Genomic DNA, 21,905 nt, shown 5'->3' with positions numbered 1-21,905 from the left:
GAGGCTGTTCAAGTCACGCCTGAACCTGATCCAGAGGCTGTTCAAGTCACGCCTGAACCTGATCCAGAGGCTGTTCAAGTCACGCCTGAACCTGATCCAGAGGCTGTTCAAGTCACGCCTGAACCTGATCCAGAGGCTGTTCAAGTCACGCCTGAACCTGATCCAGAGGCTGTTCAAGTCACGCCTGAACCTGATCCAGAGGCTGTTCAAGTCACGCCTGAACCTGATCCAGAGGCTGTTCAAGTCACGCCTGAACCTGATCCAGAGGCTGTTCAAGTCACGCCTGAACCTGATCCAGATGCTGTTCAAGTCACGCCTGAACCTGATCGCTCTATGTTTGTTTCTGTGTTTACGTCTGTCCTTGTGGCTGTTTCTGTTCTGGTGTCTGTTCCAGAACCGGAGCCAGTGTCTCTTCCCGAGCCAGTGTGTGTGTGGTCTGTTCCCGAGCCAGTGTGTGTGTGGTCTGTTCCCGAGCCCGAGTGTTTGTTGTCTGTTCCCGAGCCCGAGCCAGTGTGTGTGTTGTCTGTTCCCGAGCCAGAGCCAGTGTTTGTGTTGTTTGTTCTCGAGCCAGTGTGTGTGTTGTCTGTTCCTGAGCCCGAGCCAGTGTGTGTGTTGTCTGTTCCTGAGCCCGAGCCAGTGTGTTTGTTGTCTGTTCCCGAGCCAGTGTGTGTGTTGTCTGTTCCCGAGCCCGCGTGTGTGTGGTCTGTTCCCGAGCCCGCGTGTGTGTTGTCTGTTCCCGAGCCCGAGCCAGTGTGTGTGTGGTCTGTTCCCGAGCCCGAGTGTGTGTTGTCTGTTCCCGAGCCCGTGTGTGTGTTGTCTGTTCCCGAGCCCGAGCCAGTGTGTGTGTTGTCTGTTCCCGAGCCCGAGCCAGTGTGTGTGTTGTCTGTTCCCGAGCCAGTGTGTGTGTTGTCTGTTCCCGAGCCAGTGTGTGTGTTGTCTGTTCCCGAGCCGGTGTCGTCTGTTCCTGCGCCTGAGTCTCCGCCCTGGCCGCCCGAGGGGTCGTCTCCGCCCTGGCCGCCCGAGGGGTCGTCTCCGCCCTGGCCGCCCGAGGGGTCGTCTCCGCCCTGGCCGCCCGAGGGGTCGTCTCCGCCCTGGCCGCCCGAGGGGTCGTCTCCGCCCTGGCCGCCCGAGGGGTCGTCTCCGCCCTGGCCGCCCGAGGGGTCGTCTCCGCCCTGGCCGCCCGAGGGGTCGTCACCGCCCTGGCAGGCCCGAAGGGTCTTCACCGCCCTGGCCGCCCGATGAACTGTCGTCTGCTTCGCCCTGGCCGCCCGATGGGTCGTCTGCTTCGCCCTGGCCGCCCGATGGGTCGTCTGCTTCGCCCTGGCCGCCCGAGGGGTCGTCTTCGCCCTGGCCGTCTGAAGGGTCGCTTCCGCCCAGGCCGCCTGAAGGGTTGTCTCAACCGGGTCCCCTGCACGAACCTGGCCCTCCGTCCCTCCATCCCTCCCCCAAGACCGCCTCCACTTCACCACCCTCCTGAACTTTAGTGTTTTTGTTTCAAGGGACGTCGGGAGCCGCCCATAGGGGGGGGGGCTATGTTACGTGTGGGTTTTGTTGTGTCTTGTATATCACGTGATTCCTTGTTTGTCATGTGACCCTGCCATGTGTCTTGTCTTTTGTTGTTGTTGCTCAGTGTCCACAGGTGTTCCTCGTCCATGTTTATTAGTCTCCCCAGGTGTTTCTTATTAACCACGCCCCCTTGTTATCTTGTTTAGCTTGTTTTTTTTGTGTATTTAAACCCCTGTGTTTCAGTTGTTGGCTGTCGGTTGTTGTTTGATGTGAGATGTTCCCAGTTCCTTGTTCCGTGTCTTGTGTGCCTTATACTGAGTTTTCCCTGGATTTCTGTTTGTTGGATTATTAAAGTGCTTGCGATTGGATTCACTCTCTGCTTCATCCTTGCTGCATCGTAACAAAGACAATGAGTAGGTCCTGACACGTGTTGTCTAACTCCAATAGAGTTAAGAATGTCTTTAAATGCCAATCCCAATGCACCTTTTTTATTTTTAAATCACCAACAATTAGGACTTTATCTGCAGCCAGTACTAACTCTGATAGAAAGTCAGCAAATTCTTTGATAAAGTCTGTATGGTGCCCTGGTGGCCTGTATACAGTAGCTAGCACAACTCTTAAACTTGATTTATCACATGAATAGACATGTGAATAATGTAAAAGGGTAGCAAAACAAAAGAGACATGTCAATAAAGTTAAAAAGGGGAAAAATAAATACTTAATACAAAAAAGAAAAGCGATTGAATACGGTGACATTTTGAAAATAAAGAAAATTATTTAGAGGGGTATTTGAAAGAAGAAGAAAAAAGTTCACAGGGCACATGAGGTTAGTGTGTGTGTGTGTGTGGGGAGGTTGCTTTAAGGGATAGAGGCAGACTTTTATACGAAGGCTTATTTATTTTTCTTTCATTGCTTGTCTCCTTGCTTAGATGAGCCAAGGAGTGATTTTGGAATCTCTGTACAATTGTCCATTTATGTATAGTCTATCCACCGCAAGCGAGTCACAGCTGCTGGCTGGCCTGTGCTGTTTGAGAACAGGGTACAGTATATTTCGGCGTTCCATTATTTCCCGGGAAAAGTGGTCGTTCATCCTGAAGACGGTGCCTTTTAATTCTCTTCCTTTATTCTTCATAAATACTTTTTGTTTGTAATGTTGAAATTTGGCGATTTTGGGACGCTGTCCATCTTTCAGTTGTTTTCCGAGGCGGTGCGCACAGTGGAAGGTGATCTTGTTTCAGCGGGTAATTTCAGTTCATTGAGTTTGATTGTGGATTCTGGATTGTCAGAATCATTTTCTGGGATACCCGAAAATATAAAATCCTCTCATACTTCTTGATTGAATGTCCAGAATCATTTCTTTCATTTGAATGTTTACTTTTTTCATTATTTCAATTTGTGAGGAAAATGATTGCATCAAAGTCTTAAGTTGTTTATTGTCTCTACGGAGATCTGTGATTTGTTGACACGAAAAAGTCAAGGCTAGACCGCAATTCTTTAGTGTCCTTGTGAACAGTGGCGTCATGCCCATTCAAAGTGCCCCCTCAGATTTTTCCTCCCTGATAATTTTTTTGTCATAACTTTATTCCTATTATGCTCCATAATTACCAGAGCCTATAACAACTCAAATGTATTCTTCTGGATGTGTAATAAATCGGTCAGCATCAGCCTGCCCCTTTTTCCTAATATGGTGTCTGTATATATCAAATCTAGAGCGCAATGCGCGTAGCGCTCTAGAATATTTGTTGTGTATGTTCAAGCAACTCACTCGTCTCGCACGTTGAGCTGGCAATGTTTTACAGATGGTCTCGAAGTGGTAAGTGGGCAAAGCAACAAATCGGCATTGAATTAGTTATCGAATGATATTAAAAGGTAGTGGGATTATTTGTGGTTGACCTGGAAATTTTAACTTGATCAAAAAGTTATGGATTTTATATTAGCTGTGAATTCAGAGCATTAACTTAAGTTGTGTCAGTGTAACGTTATCGACAGCTAGCCTAGTCTAACCGTGAACTAGTTGGCTAACGTTACTGCCTGCAATACAATTTGTACTCTTTACAAGTTCCTTTTTTAAAATATAATAATGAGCAGTGTAACTACAGTATTGTATGATTTTACTAAAGTAATGTTACATATTACATTTGATTTGATTACTTTTTAACATTTCTGTCAAATATTAACCATTTTCAAATAAACGAGGTAGTGTTAACCCTATTCAGCACTGAAATCTGTCAAACTTCTTTCAAACTTCTTCCTTCATCACATATTAATATTAAAATAACTTAATTTCAGAGCACCACAAAGTCAGGCCTCAGCACCTTTATGTGCCTTTAATGTAAGATCGTTCTGAGGTCACATACCACTTTAAAATCATAACATAAAAACTGCAATGGTACTGTTTTTAAAATCATGTGTAGTAGGCCTAAGTGTACAGTAAGTGTGTGTAAACATGCTTTAATGAAGTAGACTTCAAAAGCTTTTGAATTTGAGCTTACAGTTCTTTCATCAACCTATCTTTTACATAAACTTACAAAATAGATACTTTAACTTAGTCCTCAGATAGAGGAGGGTTGCTGCTAGTTCTGTTAAGGTATTTCTGTCCCTCCCAAACTGCATTGAAATGGTATGTTTAGCAGCCAGAATTTAAAATTTTTCAGGGGGAGAAACCCCCTGACCCCTCCTAACATGATCCATATCACCTGTCAGAAAACAATTGCAACGTCTCAGATTGTGCCCCCCCAGAATTTTGCCTTGCATTACGCCCCTGCTTGTGAATTATTACAAGTATTCCCAGTATATTGTTTATTTAATCCAGCACACTAACCTTTACTTCAGTAGTGAGCAGATCATCTGTGTCAGTGGTCGAGTCTGTTTTTTTCCTTTTGGCCTGTTTCAGTGATCCTTCTGAAAACTGCTTGTCGGCGTTCATCTCGTGATAGAAATAGTTGTCGATGAATTCCTCCAAGTTATCCACGGTTATATTTACAGGATATGCTCAAACATTTTCCTTCTGTTTGTACCGTGTGTACTGTATTAAAATATGTACAGTATTGCTTTACATTAAACGGTGTAGTTTTTACTGGCCGTAATGCGCCACCATTTCACATCTGCCTCCTCCGCTCACGTGAGTTCACTCACACCTGGCGCATGCTCGATGCACTTAAGAACTATTAGTTCTTTGTGATGGCAATCTCATTCAGTAATTATTGATTACCTATCTTAGTCCTTAATTCGATATTTCTAGCAGTAGGGGAGAAAAGCTGAAGCATCTAATCCGCTGCAGCAGCACGTCAACAGCGAGAAGGCTCCCTTCTTAGACGTCTTCAAGTCCAGCGAGCAGAAGATCTTTGAGATGTAGGAGAAAGATTCTGAGAAAATGGCATTTTCAGCCCCGCCCATTTTGGCCATAGGTTTGTGCAGTTGCAAATATGCAATTCAATCAGGCTTCAGCAATCTTGGAGGAAAGGAGTTTTCCCATAACGTCAGCTAAAGACTGACGCAATGCGAGTGAACCGCATCAATAAGGGAACTTTGTTTATGTCTCAATCATGTAAGTTTTTTTTCTCTTAATGTGTAACTGGTCCTACTCAACCTGCTCCGATCAGGATTAGATCTCTGGATCTCTGGTGAAGGATGGCGGCTCGCTAACAAGGATGTTAAAGACCGCAGCCTCTAGCATCAGTTGCTAGGGCACTTCTTCAGATCAGGGGAGTGAGGTTTACACGCACAGCTCTTACTGGCCTACATCCGTTACACATGTCTCTTGTGCATTAAATTGTGTATTTCACTTGATGACTTTAATTTACATTTGGGCTCTCTAGCTAATTCTAGATTTGATATTTTTGTTTGGTTTATTTCTTCTGATTTACCAAAACATTAGTTTACATAAAAGCATAAAGATTAATTCTGTCTTTATCGTTTTTGTGACAGCACACTGGGAAATAAACATTTTAGCAGTGTAAAGTTAGTTTGTGGGCCCCCTCCTGTCATTTATATATATATATATATATATATATATATATATATATATATATATATAGCTTTGTGCCGCTATTATGGACAGTGTTATAATGATTATAATAGTATTAACATCTGTCTTGGGGGATCCGAGCACTAGTGGACAGCTGACATATTGCTACTCGCACCTGGCATTACCCACGAGTCATCTAGCTTCGCTCAGAGAAGTAAACTGAAAGTATAACAAATATTCAGGAACAAACAGAGAACAAATGACAGAGCAGAACGGGGGAAGGATGGAGGGCCAGGCCAGTGGAGTGGAAGAGGGCCAGGCCCGTGGAGTGGAAGAGGGCCTGGACACTTAGCTGGAGCAGGGAGCTAAGAGTGGGAGGATCAGGGAGCCAAGGCGGAGCAGGCAGAGTGGAGAGCCAGGGCAGAGCAGAGAGGAGCCAGCGGTGCAGCTGGCCAGGGCAGAGCAGGGAGCCAGGGTGGAGTAGATGAAGCAGGTGACCAACACGGAGCAGCCGATGAGGCGGGAGACCTCCAGGGTGGAGCTGAAAAAAGATTTTTAATCTCAATGTACTTTTTTCCTGGTAAAATAAAGATTATAATAATAATAAGATATTGTATATAAGTAAATAATGTTTCTCAAGATTCGTTTATAAAGGTTTTTTTTTTCATAATAAAACATTCTAAACATGTTTTACAATGTTTAAACAACTTTAGACATTCTAAAACATATAACATGAAAACTGCTTAACGAGTATATTGGAAAACCAAATTCAGTACACAACTTATTAATACAGCATACAATGTACTTCTACCAGAAAGACTTGGGAGATATATAATGATGTAACAAATTATTAATTTATGACAGCCCAGCAAGCAATTATTTGGCAAGTTATTTGGCACAGGCCCCGTCCGAGGGTAGCGGATCTGCATTTCCTGCCTGAAGATAAAGGCAGGGGCATAATTCTTGAACTTTTCCAATGATGGCCTAAATTTTGTTTGTAAATGACTGCAGTACTTATGTACCTGCATACAGGCATCAACATACAGATAACGGAACGCAAGCTTGAAGGAGTTGCGTTTACTCCCGGTCCCGGACACTATTATTAAACAGCGTTGCGACATCCAGTGAGAAGCGTTTCAATCTGACAAATCTCTCTGTTATAAACCACAAATCACTCAATGATTTTAACTAGTTTTAAATCGGATGAAACAGCCTCAACATCCCCAACACGACTGATGAGGTAAATAGCAGAAACATTGTGCCATGAACGAAGTTAGAAGACTAAATCCCTAATCACCAGCCTTACAAACATTTACTGTGAATGTACTGCAGTAATATACCATGGTTTGGGCAGACATCTGGAATATTTATATTGAATATATGTTATAGTCATTTATATTGCATTAGATTTATTAGGGGGCTAGAGGAATATATAATTAATTGTGTGTATAGTTTTTACCTGTTCAGGCATGGTTTTACCTATGGTTACGAAGTCTCACTTTCAGAATATTTTAATTTAAGCCTATAATAATTATTAATAAAATAATTCTTACCAATAGCTATGATCTTGAATAATTCATATATTTGTAGCTGTAAATAAGTTATTTATTATGGTCTTATAAATCTGCATACTGTTGGGTACTACATTTCCAAGTAAATACAATACTTTTATGTTTACTTTAGTTTACTTATTGATACTGTTATGTTTCAATAAATAAGCTAAACCCATCGGCCCACCTCAACTTTTCGATTTAATAATCCGGCCCTCGAATGAAGCTAATTGAATAGCCCTGCTGTATACCAATGTCGTATGTAACTTTAGAGACGGTCCCTTGACTTGCAAATATCAAACGTGTTCAATGTCAACCCTGCCAGTATTTCACTGGGAAAAGCTTAGCATGAAACTTTGCACGTTACGTTTATATTCTGAGTCCATCTGCTTGCCTGTAGCCCATAGTATATCTTACATCCCCAAATAGGTGCGAGTTTGGTCTTTTATATCACTGTGTGTAGGCTATTAGTCCATTAAGTTACTTTACGCATCCCGGCGGCAGAGAAATCCTTGAGTATGACGCATTTGAGGGAACCCCCAGCTCTGAAGCACAGCTCCGCAATATAAAGTTAAGGAAACTAAACTACGGAGAGAAATATATGTCTACTACCTCCGATTTAACGTTTGATCTGTACGTCAGCATCGGGAAGTAACGTTATAATATCGTTCACGGTAGAGAAGGCTGCTTACATGTACAAAAGTAACCGTGAAGACTTAAACGCAGCTTTTGTATCTTTATCAGCTTTTCCATGTATAGCTACTACTGGCCCTTATAAACATCACACATAGGCTACTGACTGCTCGCTCCATTTCTGTAAATCCGTTTATATGAATGAATGACTCTCTCACCCGTTGCTCTAGTGTTCATCAACAGCCGATTGCACCTGCTGATGAAATCTTCTAACAGCTATGGAGATTATCTATCGGTAATCTACTGCTATTCCTGCCGTTCCCAGATGTCAAATGTCGAATCTGCTGTCAAATTTGAACCACTGAATTTGTGGAAGCGAATTTGTAAGGCAAAATAAAATGGACAGAAAATTGCCTGTCGAATATTATAGGTAGTATTTTAAACAGAATTAACATTTTGAAGTGAAATCTGAAAGGTAAATATGAATTATTACATTTTTAATAATAAAAATATGTGTGAAATGTTTTGAATTGAAATATTCACAGCTTAAATATTCAACCAGGTTGAATTTCAGTGCACAAAAATGCAAGCCCTAAAAATACAATGCATTAAAACGCAAGCACAGTTAATGCAATGCCTATTTTTTTTTTTTTCAATTAGTGCAATTCAATAAAGTTTTTTGTTTCAAAAACATTTGTCATTATTTTACTTCCATAGGTTAGGGTCATATTTGCATGTTTTTGTAACATTAAGTGGCAATCATGGGAGGCAAACGTGAACTAACAAGAGAGAATAGGCAAGCTATTGTTACATTAAAGAATAAAGGCATTTCCTGCAGAAAAATAGCCTAGAAACTCAAAATACCGGTTACAACAGTAGCATACATCATTAAGAAGCATGCAGAAACAGGGAAGAATGGTGACCGGAAAATAACTGGAAGACCTCAATCAACAATAAAAACAGACCACAAGAGTCTCCAGCCTACGTAACAGAAAGCTAACTGTACTAGAAATCACACCACAGCTTAATGCAACAAAAGCTATGCCAGTGTCTACTTCGACAGTGCCGAGGAGACTTCGGGAAGTTAGCTTGATGGGGCGTGTAGCTGCCAAGAAACCCCTGCTCAGAGTGCAGAACAAATTCAAAAGGCTTCTTTGGGCAAAGGAACACAAAAATTGGACTGTTGCTGACTGGAGTAATGTCTTGTGGTCTGATGAATCAAAGTTTTATATTTTTGATTTTAAATTAAGATTTTACGTGCGTCGCAGAACAGGTGAGAAGATGATAACAGACTGTGTAGTACCAACTGTCAAGCATGGAGGCGGAAGTGTTATGGTATGGGGGTATTTTGCGGGCTCTATTGTTAGTGATATAGACTATGTTCTCAACAAAGAGGGTTACAATAGTATTATCCAGAGACATTCCATACCATCTGGCTTGAGACTAATTTGGAATGTCTTTCATACTACAACAGGACAATGATCTGAAACATGCATTTAAGCTTTGCTAGAACTATTTGAATAAAAAGAACAAGAAGGAAAGATGAAAATTGTGACATGGCCCCCACAGTCACCCGACCTTTACCCTATCGAGTTAGTATGGGACGAACTTGACAGAAAGGCTAAGGCCAGATAACCAACCAGTGCTGAGCATATGTCCACACTTCTTCAACACTTCTGGCGGGAACTTTCAGAACAATGCCTAGAACTTGTTCGGCAGTTAGAGCTGCAACAGGAGTCTAAGATCTAGGCTTTTTGTTAGACAAAATATGTATTTTTGTTATTTCATTTTTATTTTCTGTATATTATTGTTGGTATAAATGCATATCCAGTGATTGTACTGGTATTATGTTGTTTCTTGAAAATAAAACATGAAAATTTAAATGTCCAAAATCGTTTGACTGGTAGTGTGTATATATATAAAGGCTATAATATATATATATACGTAATATATATGTAATATATATACACACACATATACATTCTGATGGAATATTTAGTAATTTATAACTTGAATTTATGTAACCATGCTATGTGGACTACTTTTCAGATGATGGGAAATGGGTGTGGCAATGGGGAATTTGGTCAAATTTTGACCATTCTTTGATACACAGTCGAGAACAGAGGATGACTTTTAGAGTTTCATAATCATATTTGCACTGGTTAGCCACAGCTAACCATACACTGTGCTCTTAAGTTGCCATCAAGGAACAGATGTTGATCTCCAACATTTGAAATACATCAGGTCCAGGAGGCTGAGGCAAAGTAATACCCAATTGTTTCCACTGATGTGTGACTTTAACATACAAAAAAAAAATCCTTCAAAAGTCAAGAAACCCTTTAAAAATGTTTTTTATTTATTTTTGTATTATTCATGGTGATGTGTGAACTAGGATGGTGGAATACCATTTGAAGTTCATTTCGCAGCCCACTTACAGTCGAATGGAACACACTTTCTTTTTAGTTCATAGAGTTCTCTCCTAATGAGCCGATGACCTGAATCAGGTGTGTTAGATAAAGAGATGTACAGAATGTACAGACAGATTTTTTACCAGAGTTTAAAACTACTGCACTACACCACACTGAATCACACCAATCTCCCACGTAGGAGAGGTCGTTCTCACGACCTTGTGCAGTGTTCCCTAAAAGTCGTCTATAGGTGGCGTAAATCCTGAACCTTTACAGACCATTAGGGACGTTCCTAAACATTCTCTTTTGGTTATGAAAGTATTGCAGTTCAAGGTTCCTTATGTGACTTTAGGGGGACGTTCCATTTTAGTTACTTTATGGTCACCTAAAAACGTTACAAATAGGACACTCGTGCAGTGGCCAGATTACAGCTAGACTGCCCTTCTTGAGGATCTCCAGTCAACTTATTTGACTATCGTGGATGCAGGGGCGTGTGGTTATACGATTATGCCCCAGTCCGAAGAGACTTTTGCGGGCTATCTCTTCTCTGGAGCTCATCGCCACTTAAAGAGTTGCCACTCCCCACCAAGCCGTGCATAATAACATCTACGCTGGTGAGGAAGGCCTTTTGGTCATAGGGTCAGGCCTGTGCTGCTCTGCACACACTTCAACGGATAACCTGTGCTCAAGGAGTATAGGAATCCTGTCAATCTGAATGCATCCAGAGTACAGATAAGAAAGACATACAAAATGAGCAGAGTGGTGGGTCACCAGGAGTGGAATTAGTTTAGGGCATTTTTGACATTGTGGATCTAAGCCAGGGGTCTGTAGAACCTGGATCTTTGCTCATGAGAACCGCAGAAGCTTTTGATTGAGCCGGTAATGTCATCCACATCGTGAATTGTGATGCAGCCAAATAAATCAAAGTCTAAGGGGTTTTAAGTCCGCCTGGCACTATGTTGATATTTTGGCTTCTGGAATGGTCAATTTTCATAGCAGAGTGAAGAGAGTCGTATTTCTGGATTCTATAGATTCTCAACTATAATGTGGATGCATTGTCAATACACTTCTTGAGAGATGTGTATGTGTTCTGATGTGATGTATCACCAAGAAATACAAAAACGGAAATTCATTTTTTTTGTTTTTATCATATAAAAAATATTAAACCTAAATAAACAAGGGATTTTACAACACATATATTCCTCAAAGGCTTTAGAAAAAAAGAAAAAAAATGGGTGAAAAAATATAAAGAAACAAATTAACTATTTACATTTCTGTGACTGTAGTCACCATACGTTTTTTTTGTGTGAAAAGCAGAAATTATAAGAAAATGTGAAGGAAACATAAATGTTCATTTTGAATTGAATATTCTGTCTCAATTTACCAAACACATCCAAAAACAACCTCTAGATGTCACTGTGCACTGCATTTGCACATCAGTCCACACAGGAAGGGGGCGTGCGTTCGGGGTCCTGGGTTGCGCAATGATGCAATCGGCTGTTCTGGGGCTGTTCTAAAACACAGATTTTGTCAGTTTACATTCACACATATCAAAAGTTGTACACTCTTTATTACAATGTGGTAAATAAAGATTAGCTATTCATCATCATCTGTGTATTTTTACATCCAAGTCATAGAACTTCTAACTACAATAATCTGACTATATTACTGGAGCCTTCATCATTACGCACCGAATACATTGTCTAAACCAAACCCCCCTACCATGTAGACAAATAGTACAGGCCTTAGATAAGGCTTACTGCACCATTATTTCTGAAAGCTACAATAAAATTTCCCTAAAAAACATTACAAGAAAATAGACAAGCAAACTAAACGAAATAGCTTGTAAATGAAGATGGACTACATGCGGCCAATTTGCGCACATTATAATGGCGCACATTACTGCTCCATTATTTCTGAAAAGCTCCAATAAAATAATTTTGCTAAAAAATGATTCAATATATATTAGGCAATATATTGTCAGCAATATTCCATTGATACTTACTACTGAAATGGATCGATTCCGTCCAGAATTTGATAATCTTCATCCGGATCAGATCCGTTCTCACTCTCATCGCTCTTGGCAAAAATCATTTCAGCAGCTTGCTCGGCAGTGAATCTTTGTTTGGTCATGTTTTCTTTGAAAATAATCTAGTACAAATACGTGTATCTCCAAATGTGTTGTGTCCAAAACCGTATATAAGACGAAAACATTTTGCGAATTCCACGTGGGATTGATTCCAACCCCCTCCCCTTTTTTACGTTCCTGGCAACTTCATTTTTTGTTTTGTTCTGTGATTGGTTCACACACAAGTCTGTCATTGGTTCACACACAGGTCTGTCATTGGTTCACACACAGATCTGTCATTGGTTCACACACACAGGTCTGTCATTGGTTCACACACAGATCTGTCATTGGTTCACACGCATACACCCACAACAGCACTGTATATCAATAGATAGGATTAAGTACAATTTCTCTCTTTTGCGGTAAAATGCTATATATGCACTCAAATACGGAAGGCTTATCATTCGCGGAAGTCAACACAGCCAGTCTCGTTTTACGCAGACGAATGTCAGCTTTTTAATAAAAAAAAGTAAGTTAATACATTGATCCATTCCGAATGTAGCGGTTGTTCCTCTGCGTTGTGTTAATTTTTAGATTTTGTGAATAAAGGAATTTTCCACACAAAGCTGGTTGCACTGGATGATGAATTTATTAACCGTGCCTGTGTGACAAAACACATAACAGACAGGCACTCTTAACTGCAGCTCTTTCGCCTCTCCTCAAGTGACATTGCAGGAAAGAGCTCAGCAGACACACACTGTGTCCACATACACACAATATATGTAATAGCAATATTATAAATAATATTAATTATTATTATTATTATAATCATTCTTCTAATCAATTCACAAATGTTATTGTATATAAATAATTCAAAACAGCATTACAGTGTCTCTTAGATCCAAGTTAACATACCTGTGTGACAAAACACATAACAGACAGGCACTCTTAACTGCAGCTCTTTCGCCTGTTAACCACAAAATACATGTTTTAAATACACCAGTTAGTTAACTACAGAACACAGTAATTGCAATGTGAACTAGAATATATCTTTAGTATGTGTACAAAACATACACATCTATCTATCTATATCTATACAATTTAATCGAGTCGTTAACCGCTTAGCCATTACATATCTCTCACTCGTGACGCACACACCGCGCCGCCATTTCACGCCAGGCACTATTCACTCATTAACAGCACACAAATAAACTTAATTTAACAAATGAATGACTCGAACTAATAGTCAAATATCATATCTCAATAAACTCTTTCACAATTGATTATTTACACCGGACATGAACATTTGTAACTCAATTTAACATCAAGTGCACGGAGCTCATGAAATCGTACCTCTCCTCAAGTGACATTGCAGGAAAGAGAACGAATCTCCGATTGCACTGCTATTTGAACCTCCCTCCGACGTATGACGTCAGCCGACGTGCATACAGTGATGATTACCCTTAGTAAGAGCACACAAAACGGCTTTCAAAATAAAATGCCCCAAAACAAATAATAAAAACAAATTAAAACAAAATGATTTCTAATCTGGTGTAACAACATATCCCTGCTACATCCACCCCCACTGTTTTACACCAGATTCTGCATTACATAGACCTACAAAGTCTCACTAAATTAGCGATGTCAATTTTCCTGAAATCACGTTAGATTCGCTCAGTTCTTAACTATCTCTGTCGAGATTAAGATAACCCAGGGGTAGCTAATCCCCAAATTACCCATAGAAAACCATGCCTTATACATAGTTCTACTCATGACACCAACAATGTACCTGCAAATGTACATTACTCACAAAACATGTAATTCCAAAAACAAGGCAAAAAAAATAAAATAAAATAAAAAGCTCTAAACTCATTCCAAAAGACCTTTTTGTTCTTAATATAACCATTCAAATGTCATGAATTGCATGAACTCTTTGTGTAGACATTGTCTGTATAAGCCTGTTAACTGGCTTAATGAGTCTCCCAAATCTTGACATATAACCCTCTTGTAGATCAGGGACTCTTACATTTTGCTGATCTTGTACACTTGACGTTGAAACAAGAGTTTCTGCAAAAGTTGAAGTACACTCGTCAATTTCAGAAGCACATTTATCGCTTAGAACTGCTGATACAGAAAAATCATCAGACACCAAAGAACATACAGACAAAGTAGAGGCGGGAATGTTGTCCGTATTTGTCTTACACTCAGGTACACTGTCCAACTCAATGTCACATTCCACAGCAGTTTCACCACATGCAACACTCTGATCAGCATTAGAGCACTCCACAGACTTTATTTTGGTCACATCTGTGTCAACATTAAGATCGGATACCCAACGAGAGGTCCGATCATCACTCTGAGTTTGATCATCTCCATCACATGAGACACAGACAGTGGAATCTACAACATCATCACCATCACTACCATCATCATTCCAAGCTGGCACCGGCAGGAAATTGACAGGCATCAATAGATTACGATGTACCGTCTTGGTACGACCCGTCCCAGGATTCCTTATCTGGTAAGTGTTCAGATCATCCCTTTTTCCCACAACAACATACACCACCTTTTCCCATCTGTCAGCTAACTTCTTTTTCCCACGTTCACCCTTATTCGCTAAGAGTACTCGGTCACCCAACTCAAGAGAATGACCTTTACCCTTCCGATCATAATACTCTGCTTGTTTTGCTTGCTGCCTTTTTGCATGCTCTTGTGCAATTACCATTGCTTCCCTTAAGTCTTTCTCAAGAGACTGAACATACTTGTGAACATTAACAGTCTCACTATGCAACATGACATTTTCAAACAGAATATCCACTGGTAATCTTGGTGTTCGGCCGAACATCAAGAGAAATGGTGGAAACCCAGTGGTCTCGTGTCTTGTACAATTGTACGCGAAAGTAAGAGTGTTCAACATCTGTGGCCACTTGACTTTAGATCTTGGAGGCAGCGAACGAATCATATCCCCTAGACTACGATTGAATCTCTCTGTTTGTCCGTTTCCCATGGGATGATATGGGGTTGTGTGCGATTTTCCCACAATCGACAATCTCAACATTTCGACCATGAGTGAACTCTCAAAGTTCGCACCCCTGTCAGAATGTATTCGACCCGGAAACCCATAAATTCAGAAAAACTTGTTCCACAAGACACGTGCAACAGCTTCCGCAGTCTGGTTCGGACACATATAAGCACAAGCGAGCTTTGTGAAATGGTCAGTGACCACTAACACATCAATCGTCTTGTTGTTAGAATCTTCCGCTGACCAAAAGTCAATACACACCATTTCAAGAGGGGCACTCGTGTGAATCGACACGAGTGGAGCCCTTGCCTCTGGCTCAGGCCTCTTACTCAAAATACACCTCTTACACTCATTAACGTATGTCTTTATGTCCTCTTCCATAGACTCCCAGAAGAACCGTTGCCTAACCAACCATAGTGTGCGATGCTGACCCTGATGACCAGCGTTATCATGCACCCCCTTCAGAACAGTACCTCGAAGAGCTGTCAGCACCACAAACTGGTAAGTCTTTTTCTTAGACACTGGATTCTTAGAAACTCTGTACAAAACAACCAATCTTAAGGTAAGTTTACCCCATTGGCGTAGTATCTTCACAGTTCTTTTAGACTCAAACACTTTTTCTCTGCGAGACGGACGTCTACCTCTCTCCACAAAGTACTTCACTCTGTCAATCACAGGATCCTGACTCTGTTTTTCCAGCAATTCACTATGTGTAAGGCTACGGAGCTCACTCTGCTCTACGTCCACCAAACTCTCTAAATGCTGCACATACGACATACTTCTAATGGCTGCCCCTTGCTCCCAATCAGATTGAGAAAGAAGAACAGCTGACAAATCTTGGTGTGAGACTTTACCAGCAAGGTGAGTGGACCCTACATACACATTTCCACCAACATTTGTAGGCTCTGTCAGCCCATCTACCCCCTCACCATCCGCACGTTCACATGAAAGATGGAACAAGTCCTGCACCTGCCTGACAGCGACAGACTCAGCCTCATGCAGCAAAATATCATAAGGTATCCTCGTCAATCTGTGCAAAAATCTCGAAGTCGCAAATGGTTCCCTGCTTAACGCATCTGCCACTATATTTTTCGGTCCTGGGATGTACTGAATGTCAAAATCATAAGGTGCTAGTTTAGCTACCCACCGTTGTTCACATGCATCCAACTTGGGCTTTGTGAGGATGTACTTAAGAGGGTTATTATCAGTCCACACAGTAAATCTGTGTCCCCGCAGCCAATGACTGAATTTATCACAAATAGCCCACTTCATAGACAAAAACTCAAGTCTGTGTGCTGGATACTTAGACTGTGCATGATTTGAAGACTTTGACGCGAAGGCAATAGGCCTTGCCACAGCACATCCCCCCTGAACCTGCGACAAAACCGCCCCAAGCCCACTGGTGGAGGCGTCCACAGACAACAAAAACGGCTTCGAAAAATCTGGGTGCGCAAGCAAAACCTGACTTACCAAAGCAGACATCAAACTCTCTAGGGCTGCTCTACAGTCATCAGTCCAATCTATCGGAGAAAGTGTACGACTTTTTTTCAGTCGTTTCACACCTTTCCCCATTCTGGGTCTTTTTTGTCCTGTCAAAAGCTGAAACAAGGGTTTAGCCAACATCGAACAATTTTCTATGAAATGTTGATAGTACACCACCATACCTAAAAAGGATCTGATTTTCTTTGCTGATGGCGTAACACAATCACTTTCCATCAAATCTTTTTCCGATACACTCACAATGGCATCAATTTTTGCTGGATCACTGGCCACCCCCTTTTCAGACACAATATGACCCAAAAATTTTACAGACTTCCTCAAAAACCTACATTTTGAAGGGGACAATTTCAAATTGTGGTCTTTTAGACGCCGAAACACCATCTCAAGCCTTTCCAAACTCTCTTGCTCAGACTTCCCGAAAACCAGTAAGTCATCTAAGTAACAAAGAAGGCTCAGAAAGTTCTGGTCACCAAACACAGTCAGCATCATTCTCATAAATGTTGCTGGGCTGTTGCACAATCCCTGGGGAAATCGATTATACTCATGAAGCCCCAATGGTGAACAGAACGCCGTGAACCTCTTGTCATCTTCGTGCAACGGGACGTTATAATACCCAGAAGTCAGATCCATGGTACTAAAGTACGCGTTCCCACCCAACGCTGCAAGCACATCCGATTGATGAGGAAGAGGATGAGCATCCTTCACTGTGCGTGCGTTCAACCAACGGAAATCAGTGCATATCCTTAAGTCACCATTTTTCTTCCACACAAAGACCAATGTTGACGCAAACTCACTGCTCGATTTTCTTATGATTTCCTTCTCCTCCATTTCGTCTAAAGTCTCTTTCAACTTCAGGTAATGGGCGGGAGAAAGACGGCGGTATGGAAGGCGAAAGGGCTTGTCATCTGTGACTCTGATACGATGACAAAATCCCTTCGCTTCACCACAATCCAAACTGTGCCTGGAAAACACACTTTCATATTCTTCCAATAGGTCAACAAGCTTATTTTGCCAAAAAGAAGACACTTCACAATCTTTGACATTTAGACTGCCCAGCCCCAAGTCATCCAACCTGCTGTCACCTAATGAACCTTCTCCAGATGTAGAGTCTCTCACCGTTAGACTACCACACGACCTGTCGGAACGAACTGCACCCGCATTTTGACTAACCACCCTGTCAGTGGTTTGTTCGAGGTCCTCCAAAGCAACGCAAGGATACACATCAGCCACCTTCGCATTTTTCCTCAACACAATTTCTGCATTGGTCGGGTTGATCATCTTTACTGGCAGCCAGCCATCACCCCACAAAGGTGAAACAACCCTCCCAACCAGCACATTCCGATGCACGCAACGTGAAGTACTTGGTTCGATGACTACTGTGCTCCCTACAGACAGTACGGACCCTGGGGGCAAACGACCCCAAACAAGGTGTTCACTCCTTGGCTGGAGTGTCACAGCTGACGTCAGTCTCAGAGTACCCACCTTGTCGGGAATCGAATCACCCCTCCATCTCTCTATACATGAAAGCATGCGCAAAAATTGGCTATTTTCCGATTGTATAGCATTGTCTGGCCTATTTACCACCCTCCAAAACTGCTCTGTATGCTTCATCTGACTCATTAGAGGCTTCAAAACATTTGTGCCGAGTATAATTGGGTCTTTTTGGCCCCTCACAATCAGAACTGGTACAGTGAAGCTGACCCCATAAACTTCAAGCTTCAGATTCCACACACCATCTGGAGTAGATTGTTTTCCACCGCAACCCACCAGGACAATATCAGAAGAACTCAGGACATCCTGGTCCAGCACCCCAGCGGCTCTGAGTTGAGGAACTACGTCCGCGCTCAGAGTAGTCGCCATGGAGCCACTGTCCAACATCCCCTGAAGCTCAACTTTGTCCTGCACTAAGACACTTGCATAAAACAAACTGCTACTTTGATCAACTCGCATGTTGTTCTGAAAAACTACCGTTTTTGTTTTGTCAATGCTTTCACGGTAAAACGAAATAAACAGACTCAAGATCAGTCTCAGAGGAATTACTACACAGCCCCACCTCGTCCTCTGCCCGAAGGGAGCGGTCTAGTTTCCCTGAGACGTGACCTTGTCTTGCTGACCGGAGCCCGGCCTGGACGTAGTTCTGTGACTGTCGCAGTTGTAGCTTGCATGTCCAGCTGCAAAACACTTGAAACACAAATTATACATTTTGCAATGAGCAGTCGTGCTATGTTCACTGCTGTGACAGACTCTACATTCTCGAATCTTATTGCCCGTACGTTTAGGCCAGAGACCCCGCACAGACTGAGAGTTGCACACTAATGCTTTTTCCAGCAAAGACAAGACTTTGTCCAATGCGTTCCCGTCAGTCACGCCTGCACCCTGTTCAGACTTAGAAGGCGAGAAAGACACATCAACCTCTGGCTCTGAGACAACCGTGGTCAATTGTTTGACTGCTTGATTTGTCAACTTCCGCTCTCTTAACAACTCGTCAAGCTGCTCCTGTACCTCAGATGCGTTCCATGACGGTACAGGTTTACAGTCCTGCCTTCCCATCTTAAACTCTGCTCAGCTACATCCGCAGCCTTGTTTAATCTTATCCAAAAATCCCAAGCACTCTCTCTGGGATATGGTCTCACAGAATAGAAGTCAGCCAATGGAATACCCGAACTGCTCTGGTCCCCGAAGTGCTGCTTCAAAACAGAAAAGACAGAATCAACAGTAGGAGCCGTTGAACCATTGCGCAGCCATACTCTCATTACATCTCTGGCCCGCCCCATAACTCTGTTCATTATCTCATTAACCATTTCAGAATCCTTGACTTCAAGTTTTATCAAATATACCCTCATCATATCTTCCCACTCCATGATTGAGTATTTGTCTGAACTATCTCCCCTAAAATGTGCTGGTGCAGCCACCTCAGCTTTCAGGATCAAGTTCATTTTTGAAGCATCAATGACGGTACTATTTGACTGGTCAGTCACATGGCCACTGGAACCTTCTTGCAACCTCTTAGCAGATGGATAATTAGGAAATTCAGGCCTCATCATACTTTCTCTAATTGATTGCCCAATCTCACTGCCAATTTGTTTTATGAGGTTACTCATCTGACCAGACATTTCTGACTCCTGTGGAGCGAACTCATAGTTACTGGCTGCAGCGATTGGACTACTCCGTATATCGTTTCTTTCATAGGTAGAACCACCGACCATTCTACCCCGGCCTGTGCTACAGTACTCAGGATCCTCAAACAGCCTAGTTTTGTCAGGCGTTTCTAAAAGACTGCCCCGCCCTCTACCAGCCGTAAATGTATTATCCCACCCCAAATCGCTTTGTCTAGCAGCCATTCCCCTCAGGTGTCAGAATGCACTCTCAAAACACACAAAATTTTTTTTTTTTTTACCAAACAAATCAATGGTAATTAACCAGTCTCAACTCAAAAAAATAAATAAAATTCAATTGTCCTTAAAAAATAAAATAAAAAAGTTCACTTGTTTCACAGTCCTCCAATCAAAGACCCAGTCAATTGATGATGCAAAGTACCTTCATCCACACAGTTAAGTCAAAACAGGTAAGTTGGTGACACTCTTCGATGACCCAGCCCGTTGCTTGCTTGATCCAGCTTAGTCACAACTCACCAGTCCAACAGTCTGAACATGCGATCTCAGCGTCGAATTCACAAGACACAGTTCATCAGCAGTCTCCTCCTAGACACAGCACAAACCGTCTGACATCCGGACGCCACCGAAGAAACAGCAACAAGTAACTGAAGTCCCGTCTCTCCACCAGCACAAAACAGCTCCAGTCAAACTCGACGTCAGCAATCCCAGCGGTCGACAACGATCAACCAGTCGACAGGTCACGGCACCAGTTTTGTAGCGGTTGTTCCTCTGCGTTGTGTTAATTTTTAGATTTTGTGAATAAAGGAATTTTCCACACAAAGCTGGTTGCACTGGATGATGAATTTATTAACCTTGCCTGTGTGACAAAACACATAACAGACAGGCACTCTTAACTGCAGCTCTTTCGCCTCTCCTCAAGTGACATTGCAGGAAAGAGCTCAGCAGACACACACTGTGTCCACATACACACAATATATGTAATATCAATATTATAAATAATATTAATTATTATTATTATTATTATTATAATCATTCTTCTAATCAATTCACAAATGTTATTGTATATAAATAATTCAAAACAGCATTACAGTGTCTCTTAGATCCAAGTTAACATACCTGTGTGACAAAACACATAACAGACAGGCACTCTTAACTGCAGCTCTTTCGCCTGTTAACCACAAAATACATGTTTTAAATACACCAGTTAGTTAACTACAGAACACAGTAATTGCAATGTGAACTAGAATATATCTTTAGTATGTGTACCAAACATACACATCTATCTATCTATATCTATACAATTCAATCGAGTCGTTAACCGCTTAGCCATTACATATCTCTCACTCGTGACGCAAACACCGCGCCGCCATTTCACGCCAGGCACTATTCACTCATTAACAGCACACAAATAAACTTAATTTAACAAATGAATGACTCGAACTAATAGTCAAATATCATATCTCAATAAACTCTTCCACAATTGATTATTTACACCGGACATGAACATTTGTAACTCAATTTAACATCAAGTGCACGGAGCTCATGAAATCGTACCTCTCCTCAAGTGACATTGCAGGAAAGAGAACGAATCTCCGATTGCACTGCTATTTGAACCTCCCTCCGACGTATGACGTCAGCCGACGTGCATACAGTGATGATTACCCTTAGTAAGAGCACACAAAACGGCTTTCAAAATAAAATGCCCCAAAACAAATAATAAAAACAAATTAAAACAAAATGATTTCTAATCTGGTGTAACAACATATCCCTGCTACACGAAGTTATTAATAAATTTGTAAGGGGAGTGCATTTTGACGCTCTAGAGCGTCAATCGACTTTGAAGGGTTAAATAATATTTTAAAGCTCTTAAAAAACTATAATATTAAAGCAATATCACATGAGCACTGTGTTATGGCCAGTGTTGGGGAAGGTTACTTTTAAAAGTAATGCATTATGATATTGCGTTACTAATTGCATTTCTTAGGTTCTTTTTTTTGGAAAGTAATGTGTTACATTTACAATTTAAACTTTTTTTTTTTTTGGCAAATCAAGTCCCTTCCACACCAAAACTGAAATAAGCGTCAGGCTGAAGGAAATGCAAATTCATGCCTGTACAGTAGAGGGCGCAGTTAAAA

At 41.6% G+C, this 21,905-nt stretch overlaps 1 long non-coding RNA gene across 1 annotated transcript; it reads left to right on the top strand.

The window, feature by feature from the left end:
• The first annotated feature begins 12,360 nt into the window (after positions 1–12,360).
• LOC143715717 (uncharacterized) lies at positions 12,361–21,619 on the top strand. Its single transcript, XR_013195876.1, has 3 exons — positions 12,361–12,400; positions 12,449–12,690; positions 21,552–21,619. It is a non-coding gene; the product is annotated as an uncharacterized LOC143715717 (long non-coding RNA).
• The last annotated feature ends 286 nt before the right edge of the window (positions 21,620–21,905 follow it).

Source organism: Siphateles boraxobius, unplaced genomic scaffold, assembly GCF_051911475.1.
Source record: "Siphateles boraxobius isolate OS27281-9 unplaced genomic scaffold, OSU_SipBor_1 12, whole genome shotgun sequence".
Lineage (NCBI taxonomy): Eukaryota > Metazoa > Chordata > Actinopteri > Cypriniformes > Leuciscidae > Siphateles > Siphateles boraxobius.
This window is presented reverse-complemented; position numbering and strand designations above follow the sequence as displayed.